Here is a 10,506-nt window from a genome sequence, read left to right on the forward strand (position 1 = left end):
GTGCTGGGAAGTTGAAGCTTTGAGGCAATTTTCAGATATTTCACCAAAACCGACAACTTTGGGAAAGCCTTGCGACTCAGTAGTTTGGAGCAATAAGGCATGGGTACCCATTTTAGATTCGGTAGAATGTGTACTTTCCAAAAATGTATGGGTTTGGGGGGTAAACATATATTTCTGTGTTTTTACCCCACAAAAATGCAGTCAATGTGTTGATTTTCATTAGCTGAAGTTACCCACGGGACTGTTTGTATTCGCTAACTTCATTTTGGGGCCTCTAAATGCCAGATACTTTGGTAAACCTATGAACAATGGCCACCAAACTGTTCGGAGGAACCCTGGCAATCATATTTAGGGTGCTTTTTCTTAGTACGTAATGACACGTGGGTGATATGGTGCTGGGAAGTTGAAGCTTTGAGGCAATTTTCAGATATTTCACAAAAACCGACAACTTTGGGAAAGCCTTGCGACTCAGTAGTTTGGAGCAGAAAGGCATGGGTACCCATTTTAGATTCAGTAGAATGTGTACTTTCCAAAAATATATGGGTTTGGGGGGTAAACATATATTTCTGTGTTTTTACCCCACAAAAATGCAGTCAATGTGTTGATTTTTCATTAGCTGAAGTTACCCACCGGACTGTTTGTATGCGCTAACTTCATTTTGGGGCCTCTAAATGCCAGATACTTTGGTAAACCTATGAACAATGGCCACCAAACTGTTCGGAGTAACCCTGGCAATCATATTTAGGGTGCTTTTTCTTAGTACGTAATGACACATGGGTGATATGGTGCTGGGAAGTTGAAGCTTTGAGGCAATTTTCAGATATTTCACCAAAACCGACAACTTTGGGAAAGCCTTGCGACTCAGTAGTTTGGAGCAATAAGGCATGGGTACCCATTTTAGATTCGGTAGAATGTGTACTTTCCAAAAATGTATGGGTTTGGGGGGTAAACATATATTTCTGTGTTTTTACCCCACAAAAATGCAGTCAATGTGTTGATTTTTCATTAGCTGAAGTTACCCACGGGACTGTTTGTATGCGCTAACTTCATTTTGGGGACTCTAAATGCCAGATACTTTGGTAAACTTATGAACAATGGCCACCAAAATGTTCAGAGGAACCCTGGCAATCATATTTAGGGTGCTTTTTCTTAGTACGTAATGACACATGGGTGATATGGTGCTGGGAAGTTGAATCTTTGAGGCAATTTTCAGATATTTCACCAAAACCGACAACTTTGGGAAAGCCTTGCGACTCAGTAGTTTGGAGCAATAAGGCATGGGTACCCATTTTAGATTCGGTAGAATGTGTACTTTCCAAAAATGTATGGGTTTGGGGGGTAAACATATATTTCTGTGTTTTTTACCCCACAAAAATGCAGTCAATGTGTTGATCTTTCATTAGCTGAAGTTACCCACGGGACTGTTTGTATGCGCTAACTTCATTTTGGGGCCTCTAAATGCCAGATACTTTGGTAAACTTATGAACAATGACCACCAAAATGTTCAGAGGAACCCTGGCAATCATATTTAGGGTGCTTTTTCTTAGTACGTAATGATACATGGGTGATATGGTGCTGGGAAGTTGAAGGTTTGAGGAAATTTTCAGATATTTCACCAAAACCGACAATTTTGGGAAAGCCTTGAGACTCAGTAGTTTGGAGCAGAAAGGCATGGGTACCCATTTTAGATTCAGTAGAATGTGTACTTTCCAAAAATATATGGGTTTGGGGGGTAAACATATAATTCTGTGTTTTTACCCCACAAAAAATGCAGTCAATGTGTTGATTTCTCAGTAGCTGAAGTAAAGTCCTGAACAATTTGGATGTGCTAACTACATATTGGTGTCTCTAAATGCCAGATACTTTGGTAAACCTATGCATAATGGGTATCAAATTGTTCAGTGGACCCCTGGCAATCATATTTCAGGTGCTTTTTCTTGGTACCTAATATAGTTTGGGATATGCGGAGCAGCAAAATAAAACCTTTGAAATGATTTTTCAGAATTTTGAATTTTTTGTTGAAAAACCGCTATGTTCAGACAAGCTTTTATGTTTGGTACTTGGGAGTAGAGAGACATAGTTACCCATTTTGTAATTGGCAGAATGTGTACTTTTCAAAAATGTATGGTTTTCTGGGGTAAACCTACGGTTTCAGGATTTTTTGCCTTGGAATCTAAAGCATGCCGTTTTCTGCCTTAGTGCTTTCAAAATTTGGTAATAGACTGCCGGGAGTTTTTGCTGTACAGAAATCCTAAATCTCCCTAAAACTATACATATCTGGTATTGGCACGTTCGAGAGACATAAGGCTTTCCAAATCAGTTGGATTTTCATCCGTAAAATGAAATATTTTTCTGGTATAAATTGATATACGATGAAAAATGGTAATTTTTCATTTTTTTTTGGTATTTAGCACTATAAATTTTTTTGCACAGGTGTAAATACATGAAAACTCAGGCAGATTTAGAAAGCTCAGTTTCTACCGAAAAAAACAATGTATAGTTTTCCTAGGTAAACTATAGGTTTCCCCTCAGAAAATGCCCCTAAAGTGAGAGAGCACAAAATGTTTCAAAAACGGCTGGCATTTCGCGTAACCAAAATGTGAAATTCTGCTGGCACTTAAAAGGTTAACTGAGCACTGGGGATTTCATTGCAGTACAAATTGTAACCAAATATTGCCCAGATGATGCTTATCTTAAAATAGCTAGGACTTTCAAGTCTAGTTGTTTGCCCCTGAAAAAAGAAATGATTTTACTGCCCAGCTACACATTTGAATATACTGCTGCTGGGTGATTAATGATTAATAAATGCACCATAACATTTAGTACACCAATAGACAATATAGGACTCTTGTGATGATAACATTTTGTGTAATGCTAAAAACAATTTTCTTGGGATTTTTATTTATATTTACACAGACTGAATTTGTGCACCTGCAGTCCTTTTTTTCATTGTGCCAGAAGGGTCAAAGATGAGCTTTTTTCATGCTACGCAATCAACTTTGCAATGTGATTATAATGGGGATGATGTCAAGGCAGAAGTATAAAGGTATGTGTTCACAAGGGCCAAAAGCTAGATATACATTTACAGATCTAATCTGTTTAACATGCAAAATGTGATCATTCACTTCACAGTTGTTTCACTTAGGTTTCATTTTAGCATGAATAATCTGTTCCCCTACAATTATACAGTACACTGAAAGCTTGTATTTGGAAAACCAACGAAAGTCAATGCACAGTTGTTGTTACAATCAGTTCTGAATCCCTAGATATACACTACCTTTAAGTGAAAACCGAAAGCATCATAGACAAGGCGATAAGATCAGCTAAGGCTTTGAAGAACTGGAAGTAAGACCCTCAATGATATTTCTCATATTTTTTAAAGGTTACTTGCAGATTCTCTGAACATACCATACATATGGCTGGTTTGAAAGTTTCACCTGCATTAATCAAGTTAATTAGCATCCATAAGTCTATCCATTAAGGGTAGAACTACACAAGTGCTTTTACCTGTGATAGCATTCGTTCCGACATGCTGAAATGAATCACAGGCGTCACAGTGGATGTGCCGAATCTAAGGTAAGTAATAGGAATGTTGGATGTTGTCGCTACGTGCATCCGACATGACTGTCTGATGAAGATGCAACATGCAGCGTTCACATCCGACAGTCGTGTTATGTTGGATGCACGCAGTGATCCAACATTCCTATTACTTACCTTAGATTTGGCACATCCAACGTGACGCCTGTGATTCATCTCAGCACATCAGAACGAATGCTATAGCAGGTAAAAGCACCCTAAGGGGCAAATTTACCCAGCGACGGCTTTGCAACACTTCACCAGTCGAAAATTTGCTCAGACAACAGTAATTCTCCGACATGCGAAGTTGCGGACAGGACGCCCAAACGCTGGCGAAATTGCCCTAGCATTAATTCAGCAAGCAGAGCGAAGTTGCGCTAGTGTTGGCTAATTTGCATATGGCGGTAGCTTAAGTTGAAAGGATGTATATGTTGCAGCAAATACATTACACAAACCCAGGGAAGCTTAATAAAAGAAAATGGAGTTGTTTTAATGCCCTACACATAAGCTCACATAAGCTCAGAACCCGGTGTATAGATTAAGTTAAGAACTGTAGGGGGAAGCCGGTTACTCCAAAAAAATTACGCTCTTTTGAAGCCTATCACCCTGAAAAAGGAAGACCCCAGAAAATTTTCAACCACATTTTTAGGAAGTCCTATCTACTCTATTGCAGTGCAAGAGTAAAATCTGCATCTTAGTGAATTTGTGCAGGTACATCCCTTCACCAGAGCGCAACTTCGTCTGGCGATTGAGTGTGAATGAGCGCCATAGTCTGTTTCGCCTACGACTGCGCCCATTAGTAAATCAGCGAAGTACCAAAATGACGTCATGCTTGCGAATTTTCGCGAATTTTAGTAAATTTGCCCCTAAGTCTTTCAGTGCTGCAAGTTGCAATGGGCAGTTTTATAAATCTGGCCAAGTTAATGGCAGAAACATTTACAGTAAGGTGCTGTCTTTCAATCTTTCATATCCTCCACCTTAAAAGAATAAAGCTTTCTGAATTTCATCTTGTGGCCAGACTTTTGTAAGCCAGCTCCAACATCCAAGTAAAGTACTTGGCAGAAACACTGATGCTTGATCTGATAGATTGATCTGGTCTTAAAAAAAAGTCTTAAAACACAGAGGAACCTAAGAAAAATCAACCTGCATTTATCCTCTGATTGTTCATTCCATGAGGAAACTGCTCTGAACTCTCTCTCTAATCCTTACCCTAGTGGCCACAGTCTGAAGGCTGCCCTTTAACTGGCATCACTGACTGGACTTTCTGAGCAACAAAAAAAGGAGTTTGAGCTGACTTGACATAGAGCTACTGACTAGTAACTATGCAGCTGCACAGAAAAATACAATGCTCACCTCTCTTGCATTGCCATTATCCCTGTCATCCTCCCCAAATGGCCTTAAAGAGAATACCTGGGCATTCACAATGTTTCATGCCACTTTTTAGAAAAGTAGGGAGGACAGTGAGATTGAGAACAGGAGATGTAACCCTAGCACTCTGATTCTGCACTGGAGAGACAAAAAGTTCAAGCTAGAAGAGTCACTCTGGGAAAGATTCTGCTAAATGCCACTGCTGAGAATATTGTTGGGATGAAAAAAAGGTCCAGTCAACCCAAAAACCCAGTTCCATACCCCTTTTTCAACAGACTAATTGCTACCCTGCAAAGAAAAAAACAAATGAATTATGTCTTCGCAAAGGGGTTAGAACTGAGAAGGAAAAAGGGCCTAGGAGCTATCCTACTTAGTCTTAATTTGGAGAGTGTCAGGACAAATAGCATCTTTCATGCATAAAACGGCAAAATGAGGTAGTAAAATTCCAAATAACATATGGAATATTAAGCAAGTGGGAAATATAGAATTGTAAGAAAAACACAAAGCAAAATTAAAAATAAGTTTAGATTAATGTTTCAATGGCAAATATTGAGTCTGTATGTTCTTCATTATGGATTGTTGCTATAAAGAATAGAATACCCAGAAAAAGCTTCCCTTTGCACAATGAATGTGAACAGCAAATGAATGGGCAGGATACAATCAGCATTACAATTTTAGAATGAGAGTAGAAATTAATAGAAAAAGGAAAATATTTTTGTTTTGGTGAAATTAGGTTTTTGAGAAAAGAAGGGCTTCCAGAAGGAATCAGGAGAATAAATAAGGAAACAAGCAATTGAAAGTAAATTAAATTGACCTTGCTTGATATTTTGGGTTTACTGGTATAGTTTGCCAGTAGAATGGTGACAATCAGACAGAAGGAAAGAAATAGCAGATATACAAGATATTTAACACTTTGCTCTTAGCACCCAGTACCTCCAAATTAGGCAAATCTGGTTTTAGATGTATTTTCAGTCCACATGTCTGGAATAACCACTACGGATTCCCCTTGGGGGTTGCATCCTGAAGAGGTTTATGTAGGACTCTGATTGCTGAATAATTTGCAGAATTTGCACTGTAGGTAAATTCTGATTAAGTCTTGCAAAACTAGGTTTAGATTTTATTACATAATCAAATAACTTTCAGTGGTTCTCGGACCTTCCAGGGTGAAACCTTTTGTCCAACGGAGAATTACAGGTATGATAGATAGATAGATAGATATCACTTGCTTTTGTTCTATGGTTTATGCCAATCCTTACAAAACATTATCCCAGACAACACTTCCCATGTCTCTCACTAGCAGTGGATGATGGCTATATAGAAATCTTAGAAGATTATATAAATCCCAGTAAAAGATGAATAACAGAACACTGGAAATGTTTTTTTTAAGATTTGAATAATTCAGCACTCTGCACTTTTCTGTGTTAAACAAAGACAAGGAAGGAAAAACTAGGATGGGTGAAAGGGTTTATTATACAGTAGCTACAGTATGTACATTTTTAGACATGACATTAATCGCGTACAAGGGTTGACTACCTTAAAAACTGCAGTGCCATGAATAAAAACTGCGCTGTTGTATGAGAAATGATTTTACAGAGCCTTTTAACTGCACCTTTATAAATGAGACATGATAAGAGCGAATGAAATGTGACTAAGAAAAAAAAACATTTTAGATGTTTTATCAACCTGATAAAATCACCTGAAGATTTGGCTTGTGGTAATTTTTTTACTTGTTCATCCACAGGGCAATGTATACAGAATATAAAAGGCACTTTATACTTACTTCATATTTCTCTTATAGTTAGCTTATAAATTTACTTCAGCTAAAAGCACTTTAGGCTTCATGTGCACATAAACCATTGTGTTATACACTATACTTATGCAGGGTTGCAGCAAAAAAGTAATTCTTTCTAGTTTTATCCCATTTGGATTGGGACTATTGCTTTAGTTTTGGTGCTCATCTGAACTTCCTGTTGTGTGCTAAAACTAAGTGCTGAGCTGTAATTTCCAAATAAAACCACTGTTTTCCTGTTCTTTATTTTCTTTTGTTGGGACATGTGCAAGTTTAAAAGGTTCAATCAAAATGCCAAGTGGGTTTTGATGGGGGTGAAGCAGAGGATAAACATCAAAGAGGAACAGGAGGAGAATTTGTAATGGACCTAGCCTATCTGCAGATCAAGGGCTAATTTAGCTTTAAGTCAAAGGTTTTCAATTAGGCATCTGGAGTTAATTTTTTTTTTAAGCAAACACAATTTGGAAGATCTTTTCAGTTTTTATTCCACCCACAAAATATGAACATTCTCCAGCATAAAAAGGACCCTAAAGATTAAATAGAAATTTAACATGATGATCAGCATTCTAGACCATTCTTTAAATCAAGAGTCACTTTCAATGAGAATATTTATTTTTCGGTATCCATTTCTATACAAGTTCTCTGCAAGTCTGCTTACCAATACTCAACCCCTCCACCAATCCCCAAGCTACCACTATGGGGCAGATTTACTAAAGGGCGAAGTGACCAACGTTAAATTTGCCAGCATGACGTCATTTCATTACTTTGTCAATTTACTAACAGGCTCAGGCGTAACTTCACTAGCGAAGGAGGTAATTCGCTCCCTTACGCCTGGCGAAGTTGCGCTCTGGCGAATGGACGTAACTACGCAAATTCACTAAGATGCGGATTTTATTGAACGTTACCTCTTGCGCCAGACTTGCCTTCATCACCTCAGACCAGGTGAAGTGCAATAGAGTAGATAGGACTTCCCCGAAATTTTTCCAAAAAACGCTGGCAACTTTTAATTTTTCAGGGTGATAGCCTGCAAAAGATTGTATATTTTTTCTGGGGTACCCAGCTTACCCCTACATTTTTTAACATATGGCACATAAACTATACAGTGGGCTCATGTGTAGGGCAATATAACAACTTTATTTTATTTTATTAAGGTTCCCTGGGCTTGTGTATTGTAATGTATTTGTTGCAACATATACGTCAATTCAACTTTAACTTCTCGCTGTATGCAAATTGGGCAACACTAGCGCAACTTTGCTTCACTTGCCGCAGTAACACTTGCACTACTTCACCAGCATTCGGCGCCCTGGACAAACTTTGGATTTTAGTGAATTATCGTTGACCTGGTGAATCTACGCCTGGCGAAGTTCGCGATGTGAGCAACGCTGTTGCTGACGAATTTTCGGAGGTTAGTGAAATCGCAACGCAGAGGAGCACAGGTAAAACCGCTTGTGTGTAAGAGCCCTTAAACTCCTGCCACAGCATCAGTCATCTGTTTCATAACTGTTTCTTTGTATAACACCCCATCAGCTTTTTTCCAATTTTTGGGTGGGGTTTTTCAGAGTCTCTGAAGAATGATGGTTTTAGGGGGAGGGTTGCTTTTTTGTATAATACATGAGAAATCGAATCATATTCAGCACTTGGGGGCCCGTTTACTAAAGTGCGGTAAAAATATGTGCACAAAATATATGTTTTTGCCAGTTTACTATCCTGCGGTAAATATAAATTTGTAAATTTTCTTGCTCAAGAATGTGTTCGCCAGTTATCGCATTTGCTGAAAATAACGCGAAAGTGCAAAAAAAAGAAAAAATTTACACAAGAATATTCGCAACATTTTACCGCCACCTACTGTATGTAGTGGTGTAAAGTATTTTTTCGGCAGAAAATATCCCATAATATTTTTTTGTTACCCATCATTACCCATCATTCTTTGCTGACAGTAGAGAGATCTGTAGCTATTGCTGACAGGATGTTTTGGCTTCAGCTTCTATCTGTTGCAACAGCAGCAGTTTCAGCTCAGAGGCTTTTTATTGGGAGTGGGATTCACAGTCCAAGGATTCGTCAGCCTCTACACTTTTTTAGGTTAATTCTGATTGGCTACATTAAATTGTGCATTTATATGAAGCAAAGAGATTGGTTTGATTTCTTGTTCATAGGATTCTATTGGCAGAAGGGTTTATATGATGCATACATGTTTGATTGCTGTTACTCTGGTAATGTTGTTGGATGGTATAATCATCAGTCAATGAGTTTTGAAGATGCATTTCTAGCCACAAATGTCACAGTAAAAATTGCCATAATAACCGCCATAAAACAAGACTATTTTATAGCATAAATATTAGCAAAATTTGACGCCAGAAAATTTGATACTCGCTAAAATTACCGCGAACTGGTAAGTAAGCTGGTTCGTTAACGTAGTTACCGCAAGTGATCGCAATGACTTCTTCTGAGCGCATCGCTGTTTAGTAAACTTAGTCGCTGCTCAGTTGTTTACTCAGCAACTATTTACCTTAGAACATATATTTCACCTTTCTGTGAGAAAACAGCATCCAACATTGCGCAATTCCTAAATAACATATTGAAAACAGCCACAAAGTTAAGATAACTGCTGGCTAGTTAGTTGGCTATTGTATTATCTAGCCACATGCACAAGGACAAGTTGTACCAATGCAAACTTTTTATTATTACGAAGAATCATCTGCCTGTGTAGTCTGACGGGACCCATGGCCCAGTACTCTAAAATACCATTAGCCAACTCAATTTTCCTGTTTGGATGATCAATTTTGACACAAATCCATTAACTTCAACTTTTAACAACCACAAGGCTCCGAGAAAGGCCTCAAATATTTTGGCCATGAACCTCCCCCCTGAATGAAGCGTCCACTTGGTCTCTCAGGCTCAGAGCAGGCACAACTGAGCCTGGAGAGGACTGGTAAAACAATTAACTTAGGATGACAAATATAAAAAGTAGGTAAGTAGGTAAACTAACACAGACAGCAATTATTCTGAAACCAGTCTTTATGCCACACAGGTGCTGAAGAGAATGGGACAGTGAATTGGTAACAGGATAAAGTGCCACAGGGGGGTATAACATGTACCGGTAATAGTAATAATTAAATTTGTACTTCAAATGGAGTTGCAAAAGAAAGCAAGTTGTGTGTGTTGTCTCAGATTTACAGAAATGGACAATAGGACAGTAAAACACTGTAAGGAAAACTGAATTTACTACAGTGAGTACATTGGAAATATTGCAGTGTGAACAACAGGTGGCACACATACTGTTCCAGTGTAAACTAGAAAGTAAGTAAATAACAGTCTTTGCCCATAGCCATAGGATGCAATCTTCGTTGAATCTTAGATAAAACTGATCTAATTATTAACAGAGTTTCTTACTTTGTCTCACAGGACTGGAAAAGGACTGGACTAGAGAGCCCCAAGCACAGACCAATTACAAACAAGGACATGCTTAGTAAAATAACCATACTTCATTTTCAATAGGCTGTTTTATTGCCAATTTCTTGTTTAGTCTGTGTTGCTGCTTTAAATTACAAAATACAAACTTTGCAGAAAAGAATGTTTTGTGTGTCTTACATTCTCTCCCCCTTAACACAAAGGCATTTGGTTCATGAGTTTGCTTGGATAGGCATTTATATCCCAATTTTAAATGCTTCTGTCAGTTCTGACAAGTTCACTGGTCAGGGAAATTAGAGAGCACTACTGGTAAAGTAAAATATCATAATATTACCAGAAGCCAATAAAAACAATGTATAGTAGGG

The 10,506-nt window shown here is 38.2% G+C and overlaps 1 long non-coding RNA gene across 1 annotated transcript; it reads left to right on the top strand.

The window, feature by feature from the left end:
• Positions 1-2,790: 2,790 nt before the first annotated feature.
• LOC121402178 lies at positions 2,791-10,304 on the top strand. Its single transcript, XR_005966656.1, has 2 exons — positions 2,791-3,046; positions 10,136-10,304. It is a non-coding gene; the product is annotated as an uncharacterized LOC121402178 (long non-coding RNA).
• The last annotated feature ends 202 nt before the right edge of the window (positions 10,305-10,506 follow it).

The sequence above is a fragment of the Xenopus laevis genome, chromosome 3S, assembly GCF_017654675.1.
Source record: "Xenopus laevis strain J_2021 chromosome 3S, Xenopus_laevis_v10.1, whole genome shotgun sequence".
In the NCBI taxonomy this organism is placed as follows: Eukaryota; Metazoa; Chordata; class Amphibia; order Anura; family Pipidae; genus Xenopus; species Xenopus laevis.